Source organism: Opisthorchis viverrini (genome assembly GCF_000715545.1).
Source record: "Opisthorchis viverrini unplaced genomic scaffold opera_v5_209, whole genome shotgun sequence".
NCBI lineage: Eukaryota > Metazoa > Platyhelminthes > Trematoda > Opisthorchiida > Opisthorchiidae > Opisthorchis > Opisthorchis viverrini.
This window is the reverse complement of record NW_008751867.1, coordinates 819,648-843,485: the sequence shown is the minus strand read 5'-3', so window position 1 is coordinate 843,485 and position 23,838 is coordinate 819,648.

Sequence of the window (23,838 nt, the reverse complement as noted above, 5' to 3'; positions counted from 1 at the left end):
ACTACTCATAAGGGTTCCAGGTGAGACTCTCGAGAAACCAAATCAGTTTATAAATGAGTGTATATTCGCTAATTTCGTGCAATTTGGTTGACGGAAACTCGAGAACTGCGCCTACCTGATGAGCCCCAAGAAGGGCAAAACCGATCGTGGGCTGTCGAAGAACTTTCAGCAACCTTGTGAGTAGTGTTACGAATAAGAATGTAGGTTGTATTCAATCCCGGCTAAGCTTCCACAAGAATGTCACTCCACTATTATGGCGTTGAAAAAAGGATGGCAACTGAACGCTAATCATGTGGCAGACCCATTCCACAGGGGCAGAATGACGATGTTTGGCCAACAAACACCACATATTATCCACGGGCTCCATCACCAGAATAAACACTGGCTGACATTGTGCTGATCTTGCTGCAGATAGCTACTAGAAGCCATCCAGAAGAGGTTCGCGAGATAAAGCAAGTCATTGGTGAAGATAGTCGGCTAACATATCCGTTAAGGAGCTAGGCAACCGGTTGCTAGAACGGCGAGCGACCAGAACAGGGAAACCAACATAAGCTGCGTACTCAAAGTGTATCAGACAAACGGTAGGCCGTCATGAATATCTAACATGTGACCAACAAACAAGACAATAAATCAATATGCTTGACCGTGCGTGCGGTATGATACCCTACACTGAGCTATATAAAAACGAGACATGTGGTTCACCAGGACGCAATTCCAACGTATGGGTTCGTTCATGGTGATCCTCCTCTTCAACAGTAACTTTTACCAAAACAAAAGGACGATTGGTTGTGACCCATTAATGATACATAAACAAGCAGTTTGGATTTAGTTCATCGTGAATGCAACGTCGCTGTCGTGGGGATACATACAGAGAAATAAAAGTGATTCATCGTTCTGTGCAAACATGGCGTGGATCCTGCTAACTCATGCTAACCTGACTTTCATCAAACAGCACTGCAGAACATGGTAGGCATACCCAAATTGCGCAAACAACGTGAATCAAAGAATGATATTTGCAAGATGAAGGCTCAATTGGAGCTTGGTAAGACGGATTCAAAGGTGAACAGTATCTCTCATCAAATATGGGAAAGGGTAAGGCCAAAAGACACGGCTACTGTAGCCTGGTTCAGCCATTGAGATTCACCAAATTTAAACCTAAAAATCTGCTGTGCGTCCGTTATTTTGTATTGCTGAGTAAACTCCTCCAACAAGGGGCACCCCAAACAAGAAACACCGTTATCCCTTTCCGAACAAAGACGTCCTCAATTATGAGCAAAAAGAATCACACAGATCAAATCCTGGAGGGCAACTGGCACCGACAGCACTTAGACTTCGTGATCGCTTTCATACCTCTTTCTCTCTGCCCCATGTCAAAGGGTGACCAACACCTTCCATGTACCAATCTTCAGGACGCACCCAGACATGGAAAAGTACATGTGCAGAGAGTGACGCATCCCCAAGGTCACCATCGGTACGACACGTCCAGAAAGCAGGTGCGTTGGCGGAACTCACCAAACATGGCTTAGCAACGTACCATCAGTGTAGTGGGCCTGAGATCGTTCACGACCGGACTATCAACATACGATCAGCGTAGTCGGCCTGAGATTGTTCACGACCGGAACACCGCCATTGGCTGTACGGAACAAACACGTGAACGACCATATTTGGCCATTTATTCATCCTATATGTTTACGCAGACGCTCTGTATGTTTTGTCCCGGCAATAGAGTCGTGTCCCCAGTTCTCTATCTTCTCCCTATCACATAGTCTGGCTGGCTCAGTGCAGGCATAACCAATAGACGGCCACCCACGATACAACACAATCCGAATCAGGCAGGAAAAACAGCACCATTTTCGGCAAACGATCGTTCTACATGCGTATTACATGGATAAACCACCGCAGTTTGTAGTGCTGCATACATTCTTCGACTGAAATCCCTGTTGCATAATCGAGCACTCGTTTGCCAACTGCCTCGTTGCGGACGCCTACACGGACCACGGTTTTAAGACTACTGTTGTCGAAAACCTGAAGAAGTCTTAGTTCAACGGCGGTTGATGCCATGTCTCACAATCGTATAGTAGCCTGATACGCAAGTCACTTTAGATTCATGAATATGTCGCTTTGTCGACTTGGCGGTCCCAGATCAGTAAATGCAACCCGAACCTCAGAGCTTCGGGTATTGACCTAATCGATCACAATATAGCGAGAGAACACTTGACTTCAAAGATAAGCGGAACGCTCCGCAACGTCTTTTTAGATTGTTAGTGGTATATTCCGCGATCGATATTTTGAATACTGGCTTGCTCAGTATATACACTGCAATTAATCAAGTATGCTGGCATGCCAAGAGGAAAGAATCCAATAACGGTTAATGTTGTCACTGAATCCACACAACTCTAAATTTGAGGCACTTGATGTCTGTACAACCGCCTAATACACAGGGTGTTGATTCTGTTCACAGAATTTAGCTTTTTCGGGTCCAAAAACTGCTATAGTTACCCCTACACTGCTGTTTCGTTCAAAGAATGAAGGTTAGTTCTTATTAGTTCTTGCGACAGATTTACAGGGTTATTCATACGTAGAAAGTACGACCTTGAGCTAATTGTAGCTCGCCATAACGATTTCTTCCATGAAGACATCTACTGTGAATTTGTAGTAGTAGTGTAACGGCGATACTACTGATGGGAAAGCATGCAAGTAGTATGTTCTCTCGTAAGGTGAGATCTATTGCGAAATTTGTGAAGTCCCTTTGTAGCATTTGCTTGGATTTGAGCAATAGTCAATGAATATCCAGGAAAGTTCAGGAAGAAGCGTTAAAGAGGAGATAAATGCTCAGTTTTTGTAAACAAGATGCATATGAGAGTTTTGCTTCCCAGTCCAATAGTCTGTAACTGTTCAGTTGGCATTTTCTAATAAATGACTCCGCAGCAGAGGCCTTCTTCCTTTCAGTAGTAGTAGCAGTAGTAAGTTTCGTGGAGGCTTCTCACAGTCCTGAAACGTATAAACAACTAAGGTTTCAGATGAGTATTATTTTTCTACGGCTTCGGTCTTTGGATTTTGGAATTCATTCAGCATGACCTCTCTGAACACAACAAGTTCAGCACAGAACGTAAGAACAGGATCAATATTCGGCTCTCCTCCTTGTTACTGGGTTTTATATTCAAATGTAATCTATAAATAATAGCATTCCTTATGTTCTCGATTTTGACGAAGGCGCCGTTTGGTATCACTACTCTAACTCCACCTGTATTACGGGTTTGCGTCGGGTTGGCGAGGCAAGTTAACCCAACGTGGCTACGGTGCACTACCAGTTCCGGACAAGCGAACAGGTTTATGGAATAACTAAACCACTATTCGAAATCGTCGGACGGTTAACATGCGATTGTCACACTACTTAACTGGAAGCTACTGATAGGTGGGTTGATCGATTGGCACACTCAGGGCAGTCAATGGGGTATCCGCGGACAACCAGCAAGCTTGTCATATGTGAAAATGTTCGTTTGTACAGATGTGATAGTTCAGGGGTGTCCAGTGTGCACTGCAGTGATAAAACGTTTACTTATCACGTCTCCTTTCCAGACCGCGAATCCGTAGGCAAGACTGATAAGGTCTAATAAGGGAAGAGCTTGAATCAAGTGCTTTTTGATGTAAATTAACCAGAGTAATTGCGCCAAGAAAGGAGAAACACTATTCGAATGGGTGATTTGGAGAAATATTTTATGAATCCCGGAACCACGCACAGGCGAAAGAGTATATTCATTCCGCAGACACATGAAAAGCGGGCTACCAAAGTACCGTTAGATCAAAAGTACGTATGTGTGTGTCTGTTGAGTGAAGCCTAGCCGGATAACCAAGTCAACAAACCGTCTATCTGCTCGTAAACCTAGAAGGGAATGAAGCGCCAGCCCAGAATCTTCAGTCAGTAAGGCGTTTGTTGATGCAGTACTACACGAAACTTAGTCTGAGTTTGGTGACCGAGGTTCTCTACCGCGGAAGCAGTGAATAGGGGACGACCAATAACTTGGATGTTTTGGAAAGTTTTGGCAAACAGTCGGTAATTTGTAACCTAGGCGCTTTCTATATCTGCATGAACTAGAAAGCTCACGATTTGTTTTTTACAAGAACATGCACGCGCTGTCAACCCACAGAGATGCGATAGTCGCGCCAGTCGGAATGCACGCTGAATCTATTGGCCACGACCGCAAACAGAACTATAAGTCTGATTGGTCGACTGCGCCATTCAAGCACGATAGACACATGGACAGTCAGTTCTGCCGTTGGCTAGCAGCATTCGATCGACGGCACGCCCTTCAACGCGCACGCACGCAACGGCCTATGCGCGCGCGCGGCGAGACTGGTTTGCCGATCAGCTGATCGAAACGTTTAACTCATCGATGGCCTGACTGAGCCCTAACCTGGTTGATCGACTCGACGGCACGAGAAAATCCAATTAAGGCTAGACGAGCGAGTTTTACTCGCATCATTTGCATCATCCAGGCCTTGTTCAAGTTACCTGAAGGTCGTAACGTAGCTAACGAAAGAATTTGGTTAGCTTCTGTCGACTTGCTTTGCGAACTTAACGCAGTGATTAGGGTTCACACTAGTGCCCCGGATTTTCGCGGTTCTGCCCCCATCCTGGCTTTACGACGGTTTCTCTCTGGGTTGAATCGCCGTAGCATTTTATTGGTTCTGGTGCTACCTTCGACACTCACAGAATCTCAGCACTCGAAAGGTGCCATAGCCGGGTTATGCTGACGCAGACAACGATTTGATTTCTATCAGTTGGCACTTCAAATTCGCTATCCGGCAAGGATGATCAACAGAACCTTATGAGTACCAGTCATCCCATAAATAGAAAGTAGAGCTTATTGCTTAATCCATTATTCTGAAGTGAAGCTATTGATTAACTGATTAATGTTTGATATGGAGAGTTGTTAAACTTCTCAGGTTTTAAAGGCGACTTCTACAGCTAGTGGGAGTTTACACAGTCAAACTGAATTGGCCCCTATAACATGAGATGGGCATCATTGACGCTTATATCTTCCGTCTATGGAGTGACATCCAGCTGGGGCTCCAAATCCCGCGACTCGCCGAACCACTTTGATGGGTGACTTTCAACGATAAGCACGTGAGGTAGATGAGGTGAGATGAGAGGGTATCTTCCGTCTATGGAGTGACATCCAGCGGGGGCTCCACATCCCGCGACCCGCCGAACCATTTTGATAGGTGACTTTCAACGATAACCACGTGAGGTAGATGAGGTGAGATGAGAGGGTTTAGATGAGATGAGTCCAGCAACCAGGATGACTGCCACACTACATGACTATCCGTATTCCATATCGTGTTGGGGGTTCTACCTACACTATTCGACGAAGCAATGTACACAAGTGTCCCGATTACTGATGCCTACGTGAAGATAGGTTGCATGTTCCGACGGGGGAGGTGAACAACGCCTGGTCATGTATTTTGATTGGCCTGTTCATCCGGCTTCGCCTTGACTTTCCAACGTCAAAAATAAGCACTCCCAACATGGTTACCTTCACGGATCCATCGTATGCTTTTACCATTTTCCAAGCCAGTTTACTGTGCATTTTCCCCTCCTTTCATTAGGCCACAACTTTCGTTCACCTCACATCATAGGAAGACGAACACAAAGTCCAGCCACTTGTAGCTTCAAACACGGAAATGATACTCATTAATCCTCTCAGAAACGAGCTTAGCTCGACCACCAAATGATCTTGACCAATTCCTCTGCTGAACTGCACGAGTAATTGGCTACAATTGATGGTAGCGTTCCTAGATTCGGCACAGATGCGTGCCAAATGCTAATCGCCATATTGTACATTTTGCCTAGTCATGTAAAAGGTGAGGCGACTGCGAAAAACACTCGCAGTTTTCGGAAGATCCATACGTGCAAGGATTCAAAATGCAAATCGGACTGTAGGTATATCCAAACACACTATGGACTGGGAATGTGGATATATGTAGCTCAAATCGTCAAAAACTTCACAATGTATCTTCAAGCAGCGAGTCTTCTCAGCAAGAGCCAAAACGGCAACCCAAAAAATTGATCTCTGATTACATGGTGAGACATCCACAGAAAACTAATGAAAATCAAAGTAAAAAGGCTCACATTTACCATATATCGTTCAGCTGTAGCACCATTTCGGTGCCTAACTGCCGAAAGAAGCACGGGGGCCAGGATAGTGACAGGTTGCCGAGGCCTAAACAGGCGAAATTCGAACCACAGATCTCCCGGTCAGTAGATTTGTCCTCTAAACTTTTACCTATTGATTGCCAACTGAATTTACTACTAATGAGGTATTCCCAGTCTTTACTTTCATTACAAGGACCCACTCATGTGGTCACGGTACCATGTGCAGCTTCACCTGATAAACTGTTGTATCATGGATGTGAAAGGACCATACCATTGGCTCAACTACTACTCCATCACGAAATTCGGTGTCCGAGACTTTCAAGAGTAAGAACAACGTTTGAATGATGCGAATTTTAAAAGACAGAAAAACACATCTGGTGGATGGACGTCCGTTACTTTCAGCCTGGATTCTACTATGAGGCAGCCGCGAGACCCTGACGATGAGTGGCAGTTATAATAAACCACGTCAATGACTGGAAACACCTCAGGTAATTGGTAATGTGTTGCTAAGCTCGGCGAACAGATCAACAGTCACCTGATCAACAACCAATAACCTCAGGTAATTCTATACGACAAAGGGGGGCGAATTGTGCAAATTGTGGGAAAAAAGCTCTTTAAGATTCAGATGAAATGTTAAGGTGCCCTACGGTCGAAAAATCTTGGTAATCAATCGGCTTCCTGCAGAAGTCGTTCTGATTGCTGTACACACATCGACTTGAGACATTAGGTTGGAAGAAATACGGGTGAAGTAGTTCTGAAGCCGAATAACCTGATACGACAACGAAGCGAATAAACGTATCCACGTGAAATGAAATCATGCATAGTGTCATAGAGGCTCCTGAAGCAAAGTCCATCTGCCGAACAGCAGTTAGAAAGTGATCAACTGCGGCTCATCCCCGAGAGGAGAAAACTCAAATTCCCTCGAAAACCAAAAGAGAGCTAAGAATGTGTGAGCTGTTTAACGGCAAGAAGCAGTGCTCCGCGATGGTGGTTTACATTTTGATCATGAAAATGGAATCCAAGGTTGATTACACCCCAAATTTTCCACATTTCTGTTTCATCATCATCGTCATCGACAGCATGGCATCAGTGTTCAAGACCGATGCCTCACTGTCGTACTGTACGAGGGCTGGGATACCTCCAGGACGCCCACGCTTAGACAGGAGGACGATTAGGGTACTCAACCGAAGTCTTTGGCTCCAAAACCTAACCGCAAGGCAGCGGGAAATGCAAATGCATTACCATTTCGACGGAACAAGTCACCACATGTTTCAACCCCAAACCTGGAAGGCCAGGAGACTGTTTGTCAGACCTCTAACCATTGACCAACCTGGTATGAGAGACTCTGTGAGTGTCGCGGGGACACTCTCCAGCATAGCTCAATTGGTCGCTGAGATGCGCAAACCGTCACACCACGGTAAGGTCCAGTCTCTTCTTCTATTTAGCATACGATTAATGAGGTGACGTTAACCGCTTATAAATCACCAAGTTCGAATTCGTTAGGCAACCAGGGTGACGAAGCCATCTTGATTTTTATGCCTCATAACGTGACTATCTCCTCCAAGGTCCCAACGGCGAAAATATTACTTTTGCTTCTCCTCTTCCGGGATTGCAAATTTGGCAAACTATTCAATGTTCTCCGATCAAGTTCACCTCTAGTTAGTGTAACTCACACAGAACCGCTTTAATTCTCATCAGGAATTATGAATCTTACTTGAACGTGAACTTATCGCTCGCTCGATAAGCGTGATTGCTTCCATTGAAGCTTGTTGAGTTGTCCTGACTAAGCCCTCATGCTTCAGGGAGCATGGTAGCTAGACATCGAAAGGGTGTCGCGACTGAACGATTATCTTTTTTCGTCAATGCAGACACCTCATAAAATTAACCTGGTAGGATAAGCGACTATCGCATGATGAATTACACCAAAATGGAAGGAGGAAACTAATGTCAATGGTCGGCGAACTACACTCATTTGCATACCAATTTGGTTTTGAAGGGAGAATCTCTCGTTTATGATATTTTTAAGGCCAGTGATGCTTCGTACTTAACACTATCGTCCGCCTGCCAGGTACGCTGGTCACGAAAAGGAACATGAAGAGGTTACACTCTAGAAAGGTTAGATGACTGGAATATCGAGCTAGAGATAGGTGAGAACGAGTTGCCAAGCTACTAGATAGCCATTTCTGATCAAAAACATGCTTGAACACAAAAGATCAAAGTTAGTTTATTGAAAATAACGTTACCGCGAAAAAAAAACGGACGTCTGGACTCACGTGCGATAAGACGAGTCTGGTAACTTGTCGGTCTGCAGGCCGGCATGTAGCAGTAAGATCGGTGAGGTCTACGAGATGCTCACCGAACGCATAGCTTGTAGCACCTATTATTCGACCCACGCATTCCTTAGCTCTGTCTGCTGCCACCAATGAAACGACGGAAAACCCCAAGCCACTGGCGGGTTTAGCTACCGCTACGCCTTCACACTTGGCAAAAACGTGGTGCGTGTTGACCTTGATGTTGTCTGCGTGGGGTGACAGATCGATCATCCAAGTCTGTTATCCAATTGTTCCGCCCGCCTATTGGTTCTAAGCCAAGGCAAGCCAAACGTCGGAATCCACTTACCGACCAATAGAATTTTGGCTGCGTCCAATTCAGCCAATCAATTAACGACTGTCTCGCGATCACAATGACTCGGCTCTAGCAACAGCTTGCGTTGACGCCGGATGGTGGATAGGTGATCAATACAGTTGTAACTGAGCTCAGATTTCAGGGTGAATGAAACACAATGTGTTATTAATCCAAGACCAATTATATTGACACTGTCGCATAGACAAAGTAACAGACCAAATGCCAAGATTGGACGGTAGGCTTTTTCCAGAACAGCAAAATTATTTGCCCTGAAAGAGGCGATTGACAGAAGTGATAGGGAATTACGAGTATCTTGTGTGAGGCTGCAGTGTGGTGACTAAAACCAGGCGAGCAGGTTTTTTTCTCACACCCTGTTACGAGTAGAGGCATTGTTTCAAGGGCAATATCGATTAGTCCACGGTGGTCGCAAATTTGTTCTCGGTAATCGGGAACATTTGTAGGCCCAACCTCAGTTCATGGCAGTTAACTACATCTGCGTGACAAACAATCTCCAGTGTGACATTTTCAATTACCGCCACTGACTTTTTAATACCCACAATGTGCGCCCTTCCAAAGCACGTGATTCCAAGGTCTTCAGTGAATCTGATCATCATGATGAAGGAGGCGTTTCTGATGAAGTTTCCAGAGTAGGATGCGTTTCGAAGATTGCCGGATGGAGGACTTTAGATACATGGTGCATCTACTTTCATCAACTACACTAAAACCGTTACAAATAATTCTGGCTTAGCTTATAGGTATCAAATGACTTGCGTTTGCATCTTACATCGACTACTGTGAACAATAACCTAACGGGACTGAAGGCGTCACTGTCTACAAAACTCCAACTGGTCACCCTTCCAACGGTGCTCGTAAATAAGTAATGAAAATGAATAAGGAAGTCGAATTGTGAACTACTATCCAGCAGATGTAAAACAACTGAGTGGTCTCGTGGACCTCAGATAATCCAACAGAAACGCCATGGGATGACCATCCATCTACTGTTTTGTTCAATTTTCTAACTTCGACGTAACTTCTTCAGTCATTGGCCAAGTCGCAGCGAACAATTTGCAACCGGTGAAAGGAAGAAGGCCTTCGCTGCGGAGCCATTTATTAGAAAATGCCAACTGACCAGTTACAGACTATTGGACAGGGAAGCAAAGCCCTCATTTGCATCTTATTCACAAAAACTGGACATCCATCTTCTCCTGAACGCGACGTCTTGAACTTTCCTGGATATTCATTGACCCCAATCATTCATCGCTCAAATCCAAGCAAATGCTACAGAGCGACTCAACAAATTCCGCAACAGATCTCCCTTTTCAAGAGACGCAAACCGAATTTACAGGAACAAAACATACTACTGGTATGCCTCCCCATCAGTAGTATCACCGTTACACTGGTAGCTCATCAATAGCCCTGCAAACCAGGTCTTCATAGTGCTGAGAGGAAGTACAGCGATCACCTGTAATACTGGCGCTATTGATCACGCTCTTTAACACTTGGCAAAACATATTTGAACATCTCAACGAAATGCTCTTTATACTTTACAAAAGATTCTACCATGAACGACGAGCTGTTTTAGTTTATCTGTTAGAGGCATGGGGACTAGGTCGTGACGTCATTTTTGTACGTTTGGAGCGAGAAGCATCACACTCGAACATTTTAGTTTACTTAAGTACGTATCCAGGTTACTTTCAAGCTCCCTTCAATATCACAAGGCTGCTGAAAACTCTTCGACAGCCCATGACCGGTTTCGCCCTTCTTGGGGCTCATCAGGTAGGCGCAGTCCCCGAGTTTCCGTCAACATTATGATCTACTTGAACCCAAATTATGAGTAGTTTCCTTTATGAAAATATACTGCGATATCTCGAATATCATGCCAACTGAATCATGAGGCGGCTTGTGTGCATCACATTCATTTGTAGAATATCATAAACGAGAGATTCATTGAATCTCTCGTGAAAACCAAATCGATTTGCAAATGAGTGTATTTCTCGAATCCTAATGACCCGATGCAACCCAGTTCACTTTGACCTTCAGTTTCCACCTGAGACCACTCACTGTTATAGTTTAGATAATACGTGGATCCTGCGCTGTCCTGCACGTCAAATGTGTAGTGGACAACCGATTGGAAATTTAAGAATCAGAAAACAAGGTTAATCACCAAGGTTGAACTTGAGAAGCATGTATTTTGACGATAGAAATCTTTCTTCAGGAATAACTTGGAATAAGAAACCTCACAACAGACATCAAAAAGTCCAGTGTGTTTCAGCCGTCTATGGCGCTACCTGCCTGGAATGCCTTGACAGGCAGGTCAGTCGATCGTCACAACCAGGACAGTTACTGGGTCGTCGCTCGATGGTGGGTCGGGCACTCCAATCACATCGCTCAAGCGTTGTAGACGATCGCCTGTTCAGAAGTGAAAATTCAGCTGTGTGCAGCGTGCGTTGCAACACGATCATGTCCGATGTCCGGAGTTCAAATCCCGGCATGGCCATTGGATACGCGCTGCCGATGAGCTCTAATAAGAGCGAAACTCGAGTCCAGTGCTTCCCCTTTGGTGTGGACTCACCAGAATAATTACGTCAGGACAGGAGGATGACTGTGCAAACAAGAGTGATGTGAGTATGAGCAAAAATAAAGACGTCATTTGCATTCAGCGGTTTTCACTCGCTTACTGAGCTGAGAACTATCCAAAATATATACAACACTAGTTGCCAAGAGCTCAAGAGTTGAACAAAATCTCCATTCCGTTATCACTAATATCACACTGTGTCCAGTGAATCCTCAAAACGGACGTCATTCGTCACTTTTATACACATAAATTGAGAGTACGGAGAGAAAAATCGTAGGTCAACCGATGGAAAGACTTGTTTTTTCTAAGAAAGATCAATTTTATCGGTGGGCTCGTTGGGCTCAAGATCTTCACAGGGTGCAAAGTACATAAAATTGGCTTCGGTGACTACGTCAGACGGGTACACAAGGACCTAACCAGTGTCAGGCAGCTTATCAGAATATCGCTGCTGACTAGAAGGATCAGAGTAAACAAATAGACTAAAACACCAGAAAACTTTCATCTCGTGGCCGATGAGGACCGAGCGAATAGAATGCATGACATGCGAATTGTCGGAATCCCTGCAATCATTAAAAAATTTAAGAAGAGCAAATGAATGTATTAGATTTCGACAAACGACGATGAGTACCACAGTGCATACTGAGAAAAGACTGGAAAGAACTGTCACATTTGTCACTTGTTGCCTTAGAAACCGAAAAAACTTCATGTTGCTAGCTGAAAGGATCAAAAACGTTGTTTGAGCCACGTGAACAACCCAATCAGTTTCAAAGCCGGGCTGAAATCGATGTGTGTGCGTGTGTAGTCGCGCATCAGACAGGCGACGTATCATGACTATGAATACATTGTTCTCAATATCGATCAGACTGAAGTGATGAGTGATTATCCTGATAAGAGTGACAACGGTTCGCTTGAGTTAAACCGAATCAGATGAAGAAAAGAGCTAGGCTTCCAGATGCATTGACAGATGCGCCGCCTTGAAATTTGCGTATATCTTCTAGAAAGACCGCGAAATCCGTGTGAGAGTGCAAGTGTGAATTAAATGACTTCCTCACAGGACTCGGAATTGAAGAGGTCCCTTAGTCTGGAATTGTGTGTGTGTGTGTGTGGTGTGTTAGGTCACGAACAAACGGAGATGTGGAAGGACCTTCTGCCGACTAGAAAGCACGTGCCATGCATAACACGTGGCATAACACGGAACAGTGTTGTAGACCACTGTCCCTTACCGCCTTCTTATTTTCCGTGAACCCGGGTCTGGATAGCCGCCTGATCGCCTGGTGCATTTGACCAAACCAGAAAAAGTCAACGAACGTGCGAGCCAGCTGTTCTGTTGATCACTGTTTCGTACAAGCGGCCAAAGAGTGCTACTAAGAATACAACTCACCTGTCAAGGGCGAGTGAAAAACAACCAATGAAATCTGTCTCTCAAAGTAAAACGGTTATTCCATTGGCTGTTATGTAGTCCCGTTACGTTCGGCGCTGGGTCTCCTGATAACCACCCAGTTGCCGAATTCTCTGGGAAGAATTTTTCGTTTTTCGGAATGCTGCTTGTATATCAGGCAGAAGTAACATTTTACCAGATCCCGTGGGACAAAGCCAGACCTGATTCCCACCGAACGATCACAGTGTTTCGCAAAAGACAAGTCGATGAAAAGTCGGTGACTCAACATCACAGCACCTCGAACCCCGCTGATTCAGTAACGTGGTTATTGCTGTTTCTAGGTGTGGTTACTTGTCAGGTGGTCCCCCGCATCTTTCCACAAGTGAGCCTAAGTATAAACATGTGCGCAGCTGCACCAAGCTGTTCAGTAGTCACTTGGATGGATTTGGAGGGTAGGTGTGCAATAACGCAATACTATGACGACGGATGCTATAAAACGTCATATTGGCGCCAAATTTGCACTGGCCTGGTGGAATTTTGCATCCACTCACTGACTGGATAACTTCGTACTTCCGGGGTTCCGCAACCATCCTGTGGAATTTCCAAATAGCTACAGTAAGTACTTGTGTCAGACAATGTGTGTTGAGGAATCTTCCATTCCTCTGGGTGAAACTATCAACCACACTACTGAAAGCAAATAAGTAAGCTCGGCGAACAGATTAACAGCCGTATTAATAAAGGAAACTACACACAAGATTGCTGAAAACTCTTCGACAGCCCACGACCGGTTTCGCCTTTCTTGGGGATCATCAGATAGGCGCAGTCCCCGAGTTTCCGTCACCTTATGATCTACTTGAACCCGAATTACACTGTTTTCGAAAAATGCATGAGGTGGCCTGTGTGTAGCACTTTCACTTGTAGAATATCATAAACGAGAGATTCAGTTGAGTCTCCCGTGAAAACCAAATTGATTTGCAAGTGAGTGTATTTCTAGATTCACAGCCTCTTGATATAAAAGCAACACACTACTACAATGCCGAATTTTTTAGTCATACTTGTTTCATTGTTGAATTTATAAATCGGTTTCCCGTAGAAACTTGTAAATTTTTGTTATTCCCTTCGCTGGAACCATCTACCTTTGAAAGCATTCTCTTCGAGGTTGATGAATGGATTTTGCACGCTGATTAATGCAACTATAAGCCACGTTATCTATGAATGGCTCGCCTAATGAATGCAACTTTCATCTGAGAATTCGCCACTCAAGAAACCAATCAACACCTGATCAGGTGAGGTGAGTCTTTGATTGAAGGATGAGTGACCATATTTCTTGTCTGAGTGGCCTGTGTGTCGGACTGACAAAAGTCATTGGTGTCCATATAACATGTCTAGAATTCACGGGTTCAACCGGGTGAATCCTTCGGTCGATTGTCAGCCTTGGTTATTCAAGTAGTTCGGGTTCAGTGTTTCTCAGTCAAGATTATCTTGAATAAAATCGAAGCTACAGAACAATGCCCAGAAAATAGACTTTTGAGGCTTAATTGATTTGGTTCTCGAATTGTATAGTGATCGTTGATTGCAATCTGCTGTGTGAAGCCTGTCACAGTCAGTCACACTGTTATTACTGCTTAGATGGAACAAGTACAATCAAAGCCGAAACAAACAGCACTTAGCTGGTGAATCAGTCAACATCTGCACACGCGATTGGCTAGTTTGTGCACTACTTATCTTGCAAGGGTTATCACGCGTGATTACCTGTGCGTGTGCGTGCGTGTGGATACATGCTTCCTATCCAATCAGAGATCAAATGGCCCTTTGGAGAAATGCACAGTGATGTGCTTTAGCAGATCCCGAGTTCACCGTGAACGTCGTGAGAGGATATTTTTTTATAAAGGAAACTACTCACAAGGTTGCTGAAAACTCAGAGTTTTCAAATTGATTTGCAGATGAGTGTATTTCTCGTGAGAGGATATTTTCGTGTGATGGTCTATCCACTGTTACCGTCAATCGTGCTTGTTGGCAATATAAATATGCCTGGCAGGACAGTCAGGGGTGACTGCCTTGTGTTTTCCGCTGTCTTGCTGATGTGGTTGACAGTGACCTCAGTGCTGAGCGCTACCTGAGGTACAATTGAGCCAACCTAATCCAGGTATTGGATCCCGGACAGAAGCGTTGCCCTGCTGGTGACTCGGAAGATAAAAAAACACTGGAAATATCCGCAGATTGTTCCACTTGATTTGCTCGGCTGGTGCACAGGAGAGCCTTGTCAAGGGTCCGTTACCAAGTGAGGGCCCATTTCGAAAAGGGTGCTCGAAGTGAATTCAGCAACCACAGAGGTGTCGACTCACCTCCCCTTTTAACAATTACTTCTGGGGTTACCGGTTCTTCGTTGCCTTACGACAACACGAGAACGCTTGACCCGTGAGCATCAAGCGGGATTTTGACAGGGTAGAGGCAGCGTCGACCACATCTTTACTCTCTGTCAGTCATCAGAGCAAAGCCACATGTACACGCGACCCAAATCCGGGTGTTCCTTGCCTTCAAAGGTGTGCTCGATCGGTCAGTGCTGTTAACCACCGTTGCTCAACAGAAGATTGTAAATATAATCCGCTTCCTATATTCACATACCTCCAGGCGTGAGAGTGCAAAGTGAGCTTCTCTAAAAGAACTGGTGTTGTACTAGAAGGATGTCTACTCTCTCCATTCTTATCCAAACTCATCATTGATGAAAAGTGAGGGGAGCGCTGAAGGATCAACACATTTCCGGTGTTCAAATCGTTGTTATAAAGAAGCTTGCCTATCTGAAGTGCATATACGACACTATGCATATCTTTGAAGACTAGGGTGCAGCAATATCTCTCTCGAACAAACTGACCACCGTCATGCCCTCTTTCGGTGTGTGACTAGCATGTTCAAAGTGTAAACACATGCCTAATAATGTACAGTCTCTAACAATTCAAGGATGAGCACTAGAGGTTGTGGGGAATTTTACCTACCTCGGTACTTGTGTCATCCGTGGCGTAATTGTCTGATGAAGTCAGTGCACGAATCTCAATGGCTAGGAATCACTCTGTGCATTTTGAACCGCTTGTGACATGAAACGGGTACTGTTTTTTACCACCAATATCTCAGAAGCGTAGCTGATGTTGGATGCCATCGTAAATAGGTAATTATAAAACAGGAATCTGGCTATTCAGCAGAAACTTTGGCCGCTGGGAACATTCAGCACCGTCAGCCGTGGTGGCTCGGTCAGGTTATATGCGTGCTTTATGCGCCGTGCCTTCTTCGGGAACGGAGTTACATGGCAGAAGAGTGTGCAAGGGTCCACGATAAGTTTAGGTGTGTTTGGGACAGTCCGCCTTCAGGGATGAGGTCCCTGTGAACAAACCCCTGAGTCTCTGTGGGGACATTGCAAGAAATGGTGACTGTCTAATGACAATGGCGTTCGTGCTTCCAGTTTCTTTGCAGGTTGACTGCTTGAATGCTTGGCAGCGTGGGTATCTCAGAATGCTTGCGGTAGACTAGCACCAGTTGCATCCTTCATCAAATATTTTCCTTTTTTCAAACTTTTAAGGATTTAAGTATGATTAAAAAGACTTTTTGGTTGTACAATGGCAAAGCGTCAGTGTCTGCATTGATGCTGATCACCTCGGAGCTACGAAACATTTCCCCGTATACAGCTACGTTAATTGCCATGAAATTTTTGATCCTATATCAGATCAGCTGGGTAGGATTTCCGAATATATGCTACATGAGTCAACTTAGGTTGCCTTCCCAGCTTGGCGGTATGTTGTCTCACTGTGTCCTAGCTATCACCGCCGTCAAACAATAGCCTGTCACAGAAAGTCTGTTTGTCACGGCAGACGCGTAAATAAGTGCCTGAAATTCTACTCCCTCCAACTTCCATTTCTGGGTTGTCAAAGGTATGAAACTCTCTGCTTATCCACTGGTTTGGCGTATGATATCCCGAGCTGAGCAAACAAGAGATAGTTTCTTATACTACTGACGAAGCATGCGAGTAGTCTATGGTCTGATGCCCAACCACCGCCCCTGTATCCGATAGAAAGTGAAGCTTGTTACGGAAATTGTGGAACCGCTTTTCAGTGTTTGTTTAATATTGTGTACTAGTCAATGAGTGCCCAGGAAATTTCAAGAGGACGCGTGAGAATTTTCAGCTTTCGGGAATTCTGTGGACATGGGATGCTTACTTTCGTGTCGAATGGATTGTAACTGCTTAGTCCGCAGTCCCAAATAAATACTTTCATAGAGAAGGGTTTTTCCGCTTTCACCGACAGAACAAATGTTTACCAAAATGACCGAATCAGCACAGTCTACATGAATTCCTCTCTAAGGACAACCAGAGCTCAGCCTTTATCGGTCATTTTGCGACAAGTGAACACTCTTCATTTAATAATCTCACCAAGCTCTCAATGTCGTAGTCGATCGACAGCCAATGGGCTTAGCTTGGACTCTAATGTTTCATACGTGTTACGATCGTAATGCAGAATCCGCTTCTATCACGTTTTTTTCAGGATCTTTGACGAGTAGGATATCAGGCAGTTGGTAGTATGGCTTCGAAACGCTGTGCAACTTTTTGGGCCAGCTCGTGAGTGAGTGACGCGTCAAGCTGCGTGGGAGAAGTGAAGGGCCAGTTCTTGTAAACCCTCTAAGCACGTGATTCGCACCTCGGTGGAAGGAATGACTACGTTATCATTTGCTGGTTTGTTTGATTCATGTGTACCAAGTTTGGTAGGGGCGTCCGAGTGATGAAATCGCTCTCTGTGTGGATGCTGTTAGGCACCTTATCACAGGTGATCAATAATGCGGCTCATCGTTGAGGTCCGTTTTTGTTTTGGACAACGGCGGCTTAGATCCATCCACAGTTTAGATTGGTGGCTGCGCAATATCCTGTAAAGCTTGTCAGGCGTGCACCTGGCAGCTAAACTCTCTTTCCACATCTGACCACCGTTTTTCTTGGCTGGTGGCTGCGCAATATCGTGTAAGGATAGTTAGGGGTGAAACTGACGGCTCGACTCTCTTTCCACATCTGACCACTGTTTTTCTTGGCATGTAACGTGGCCCGTGCAGCATGGCGGCCGTCTATACATTTTGGGGGGTGGGCGGAGACTGGTGTAATCTCCTTCAGTCAGGAGCGTCAGCACCCAAAGTATGGAAGAGATGACGTCCACAGTGTGTCAATAATATCTTAGAAGACAAGATTCCCTTGAGACCACAGAACGTGGACTGACACCCCCTTGGTCTCCGTGCCTACCATCATCATCATCATCATCATCATCATCATCATCATCATCATCATCATCATCATCATCATCATCATCATCAATCATCATCATCATCATCGACAGCATGACATCAGTTTTCAACACCCATGCATCACTGTCGTCAAACCTTGATTCATTCTAAAGCCTTATTGTGAAGAAAAGAGTAAAGGTGGACGGGGGAGGGAAGCCTACCACCCCCAGACGTGCATTCAGGCAACCTAGATAGAAACTGACAGTAAGAACGCCACTGATATCGTTAGGCAGCCACACATTGTATTGTCTCCAGCCAGGCCCAGTGGGGATCACGCGGTTCCAATCCCAGAAGGTGCGCAGTTCCGATAGTAGCCAAACATTTGGTACTCTCCTTCATACCCCTCTTCCTGGTCAATGATGTGCCACCTCTCTACTTCCGCCACTCTGACCGTTTGAGGGTACTCTTAACTGATGCATGATAGACACAACAATGTTGCATTAGCACAACATGGTCGGGTATGAAGATAGCTACCTGTCATCAGTTGAGGAAGGGAGGTCTTTCATCATGGAAATTGCAGCCTGGTCTAGAAGAAGACAAAAAATCTAAGATAGCTTATTCAAAGCAAGAGAAATCCAATTTTGTGCTTCTGAGAGGTGAACCTGTATTTCGCATACGTGTTCCAAGTGAGTTTTTTTACACCGAAGTTGTGGACTCATCATGATGATGTAAGAAATGGTGAAGAAAAACCCAATAGGTCTGCATGATGTACCAGAATATTGTTCGTGTGCGTCTGATATCAAGCAAGAGTCTGCCGTACCGACATGGCCCCCGGTGTGTGTGTGTCTATTGTTAACAGTCTCTACATTTGACGACAGTCTTTCAGCCCGGTGTTTGCTGTATAGAAATCGATCTCAGAGAATAATCTGAACATTGACGGATCTTCTAGTACCGGAAGCCGAAAATGATATGTCTTAAAAAGCCCTGTTAAACCCGTGGGGGATTCAAAGCATATTCGGAGTGTGCTTCTGAGAGGTGAACCTGTATTTCGCATACGTGTTCCAAGTGAGTTTTTTTTACACCGAAGTTGTGGACTCATCGTGATGATGTAAGAAATGGTGCAGAAAAACCCAATAGGTCTGCATGAAGTACCAGAATATTGTTCGTGTGCGTCTGATATCAAGCAAGAGTCTGCCGTACCGACATATGGCCCCCGGTGTGTGTGTCTATTGTTAACAGTCTCTACATTTGACGACAGTCTTTCAGCCCGGTGTTTGCTGTATAGAAATCGATCTCAGAGAATAATCTGAACATTGACGGATCTTCTAGTACCGGAAGCCGAAAATGATATGTCTTAAAAAGCCCTGTTAAACCCGTGGGGGATTCAAAGCATATTCGGAGGAAGTGTTTAGATCATTTGCCGTAGAGCTGGGGCACCTCAAGTGGAGTAGTTGATGTTTGTCAGCACTCAGATAGGTTCTAGGTGATGGTAGGTGTGCAGAGGCCAGCTTCAACTGAATCCGTAGTTTCCAATATCGTTCAACTGTCTCGTGCTTCAGTTAGTCTGATATTTTCTTCATCGAGACCATCCACAGGGTTGCGAATGGCTGTTCTATTGCCCATGACCAGTTCCATCCTTCTCGAGGCTCATCAGGTAGGTTCAGCCCCTTAATTTCCGCCAGCACTGTGCTCCAGTAGTCTTTAACCCAGTAGTATGAAATTCGTGAAGTACGCCTAATTTACACACCATCTTGTATGTGACGGGATACTCATCTGAAGTCCAACTGACCTGTAGTTTATTGGATTATTCTCCTGAATGGGTTGCACAAAGTCCGCCTCACTTGGCGCTTGCTGGATTCGATGAGCTTGTGGCTACGTCACGGGGGTGAGATGGACCAATTGGTTAGAGGACAAACAAACTGATCGGAAAGTCCGTGATTCGAACCCGACCTCTGCCTCTCGACATCCCCTGTCTAGGCCTGGGCAACGTGGCAGTATCCCACACTCGTGCTTCCTTCGTATGGCATGGCAGCTAGGTACCGAAAGGGTGCTATAGCTGAACGATCTACGCCACATTCGTCTGAACAGCATCTACTCAAATCTTTTTAAAAAATGTCGACAAACTTATTTAATAGATGTAGCATAAATTCGTCATGCAGTAACTTCAGCCATATCACGAAATATGGACAATATGGATGGTGCCACGTATGTCATCGCCCACAGATCCAGTTTTTTCATTCAACAGATTAGGTTGTTTAATTGGCCCAAAACACATGGGACCGAGTTAAATTGCTAAGAAGGGAGGCTGATGTTTAGTAGCCTTTCTGGTTCGTGTGTTTATACACCGGTCTTCCAAGGTTGAAACGTGTGATGACTATGAAGTACGACGCACTATGAAACTATGTAACTATGGAAATATGTAACTTGGCGACTTGCACTTTAAAGTGTCAGAGTTCCGTCTTTGGGAACTATCACCGTTTGTAGACTGGGGGTTTGAACGCAGGAGCGCTGGGTTGATGGTTTGGGCGCGAAACGTTTGAGGTCCACACGGTTAACTTTTTTGACACATATGGATGCGATACAAGCGGAATCAAGAAGTGAACAACTGTCCACGCAGTCAACGAGTTGCAACTAGTCTCATGTCACTGAGCTAGTGCTTCGACTCCGACAGTTTCGAATCGTGTGTAGGTTCCACCAGGTGCATCTGTTCCGCCCTAGTGCCACCGAGTCAAGATCCTCTGAACGAGTTTAGTTTCGGCGAAAGATGAGTTCACACATCGATCTCCTCAGCAGATGTCAAGTCTTTGTACTTCGAGCCTGATATCTGTTTTAAATGAACGCGATCACACGCAATTTACCCTAACATATTTTTTGCAGTGTTGAGGAAGTTTCAAGTATACAGTGTTCAGCATCAAGGTTTAAAATCATTACCAATTAAAGTAAATTCGCCAGACTTCTGTGGAAGAATACAGCCAAAATATTGTGCACGTCCCCATTGACGGTGTAGTAAAGAGACTCGTGCACAGAATTAATATTTTGTTTCAGCAGATTGTGCCATTTAGTTGAGTAACATTCCAGACAGCTCACATCGCTTTAGATCACTTATCGATCAATCGATAAACCAGTGTGACATTTGATCGGAGTTGGACCTTTCGGCTCCAGCCAATGACCGTGGCCGTCGCACATCATTGGTTGGTTTTGCACTGACTTGTGTCGTGCCTACACATCCTGAATCGTGTCACTGTTCACTGTAGTACGTTCACGCCTGGTGCGTTTTTGTTCCGCTTCACGCGCGTCACAGTTAGCACTGCAAGGTTTTGTAACAGAGTGAAGCACGGTTTACTGGTAGAATTTTATTGATACTCATCTTTGAAACTCCTTCAAGAACTACTGTCCCAACAACAAACACAGTTCGAGGCATGACAAAAGTGTTTACATTGACAATATATTTTGTTACGTCCCAAAGGTTTTGACTGCGAACGAATTGGTGCAAAGTACGGCAGATTTTCATTGTGAACTGGGATCTTTTCCAGATGAGCCGCGCCACTAATGCAAAAAGTGCATGTGCGAAAAGTTAAGCCCCGCCCCACTGTTTGCCAGTTCCGATTTAATGTACGCACACAACCTTGACCTACTTTTGATGAAAACAATTCCTTATCCGCATCTAGGCTCATTTTGTGCAAAAATTTTCTCCGTTCGGATGTAAAACCGCAAATGAACTTTCTGACGCTTTCAACTCTCGTTCATGACAAGGAGACGGCAATACGTTTTTTGCAAGGCCACAGAGTGATACATGAGCAACGTGTATGCAACAATGGCCACCAAATGACACTTTCAACTGCTTCTGACAGGTGGAGGTGTAATGCCCGACAGTGTCAGCAAGAAATCGGTCTTCGAAAGAGAACTTGGCTGGAGCGGTCTAGGTTGGAGTTTAGGACAGTTACCCTATTCATGTACTGCTGGTCCGCTGTTGACTGGAAGAAATTTCTTCACGAAGTTTGCAGACTCCAACAGATATCGGTGGACCAGGCCTACACGTCGAGATCGATGGCAAGTCTTTCCCCAGCAGTGAATTTTCGGAGGGATCTGCCGGGAAACTAAAGAGGTGTTCATTTATGCAGTACCAGATCGAACTGCGGCCACTTTGCTGGACACAATCCAGGCCTGCATCGCTCCTGGCTCAATCATGATCTCCGATATGTGGCATCAACCAAGGAATTGAAACCGTGATTGACATGAATCATACTCATGAAACGGTTAATCATACCGAAAACTGTGTGGATCCAACGGCTGGAGCTCACACACAAACCATCGAATCTCTTTGGCACGTCTACAAGATGCAGAATAAAGGTCAATGCGGCACAAACTGACCTCTAGTGGACAGCTACTTGTGTGAGTTCGTTTGGAAGCAAAGGTACCGAAAAACGGACCTTTCCCTGCAAATTATTAATGACATGGCCCAATTTCACCGTCTTTAATAAAAACTAAAAGTATAAATTTCATATCCTCTATTATTCTAGTCTTTTTTGGGTGGCGGGGATTAAGTTTTCGGCTGGGCTTTTCGGGAAAAGATCCATGGGTTGGATGGCAACCTTACTTCAGAAACACAGGTTCGAAGTCTTGAAGATTGCTGGGGTGAAACACAATGACTCGGTTTGCGAGCATTTCTTTTAAGTAAGATCTAAGTCTACTCCTCCCCTAGGTTGGGGTCACTCGTGCCTGAGTCTTTCATCTGTGTTTTTCTTCATCTGAATGGAATGAGATTACGGATATCGAAGTGGATTTTCTCGACGTAATACTACTTATAAAGTTGATAACAAAATCTCCGACTACCTGTTCATTTCGTCTTTTTTTGGGGTCTGTGGGTTTGATGCAGTTTCCATCGATCGTACTGCCTACTTAATGGGATTTAGTGAGTCACTCGTTAATATCAATGCACTTTGCGAATGGGTTAATTTTTCTAACTACGCACAGTTTGGGCTCTTGGAAACTCGGTAGTTATGCCTGTCTGATGAGCCCCAAGAACGGTGGAACCGATAATGCGTCGTCGGAGATTTTCGTTAATCCTATGGTAAAGGGTTGACTTCCATCCCTCCTCGTGAAGCTCCTGAACTGTCCACGTTGTAAGTCTATTGGCCATCCGACTAAGATTCCGTAGAGCGTATCGTCGAAGTTGGTTTGTCGTGGCGCAATCATCCAGTCAGGAGAGATTGTGCTGGTCGCCTCTCCCCTCGAAACGTTTCCCAAACATTCATCAAAATTATAGCGAAAAGAATTCACACAGTTTTAGAGGCAATATGACCGGAAGATATTGCGAAAATTTCTCCCAAGGGGACTCTTTTCTATCAATTGGAAAATGTTTGGAACCGATTGGGAAGTCAACGTTTCAGAGTGGTTTGGTAAACAAGCGGTGGACCTATTGTTGGGCAACGTTTCGCTTTTGACACAAAAGCTTCGTCAGGCCAAGTGAGTAAGTAAGTAGGTTGATTGGGTTTTAAGGCAGTCGGGGAACCAATCCGTGAGATTCATTATGACTAGTGACGTGATCAGTACTGCGTGTTCAGTCTGATGTTCCTGTTTGTTGATTAGTGGGGATGACTAAGATTTACGACAGATTGGTTAGGGTGGGGGTTCGTCTTTATCATGAACCCGGATTTTTTCGTCCTTGCTTCTTCATTCTAAGACACCTCAATGGAAAATTCCTCTTGGGGTCGTTCACAGATTTCTTTCACCTGTGTTCGTCCAAGGGTGCTGGGACGATTGGTTTGAGGATGGGTTGGTTGATTGGATCTAACTCTACTTGGATTTTTGTACTTTTAGACCCAGGCGATGTCGCTGATAACTGCACACCGC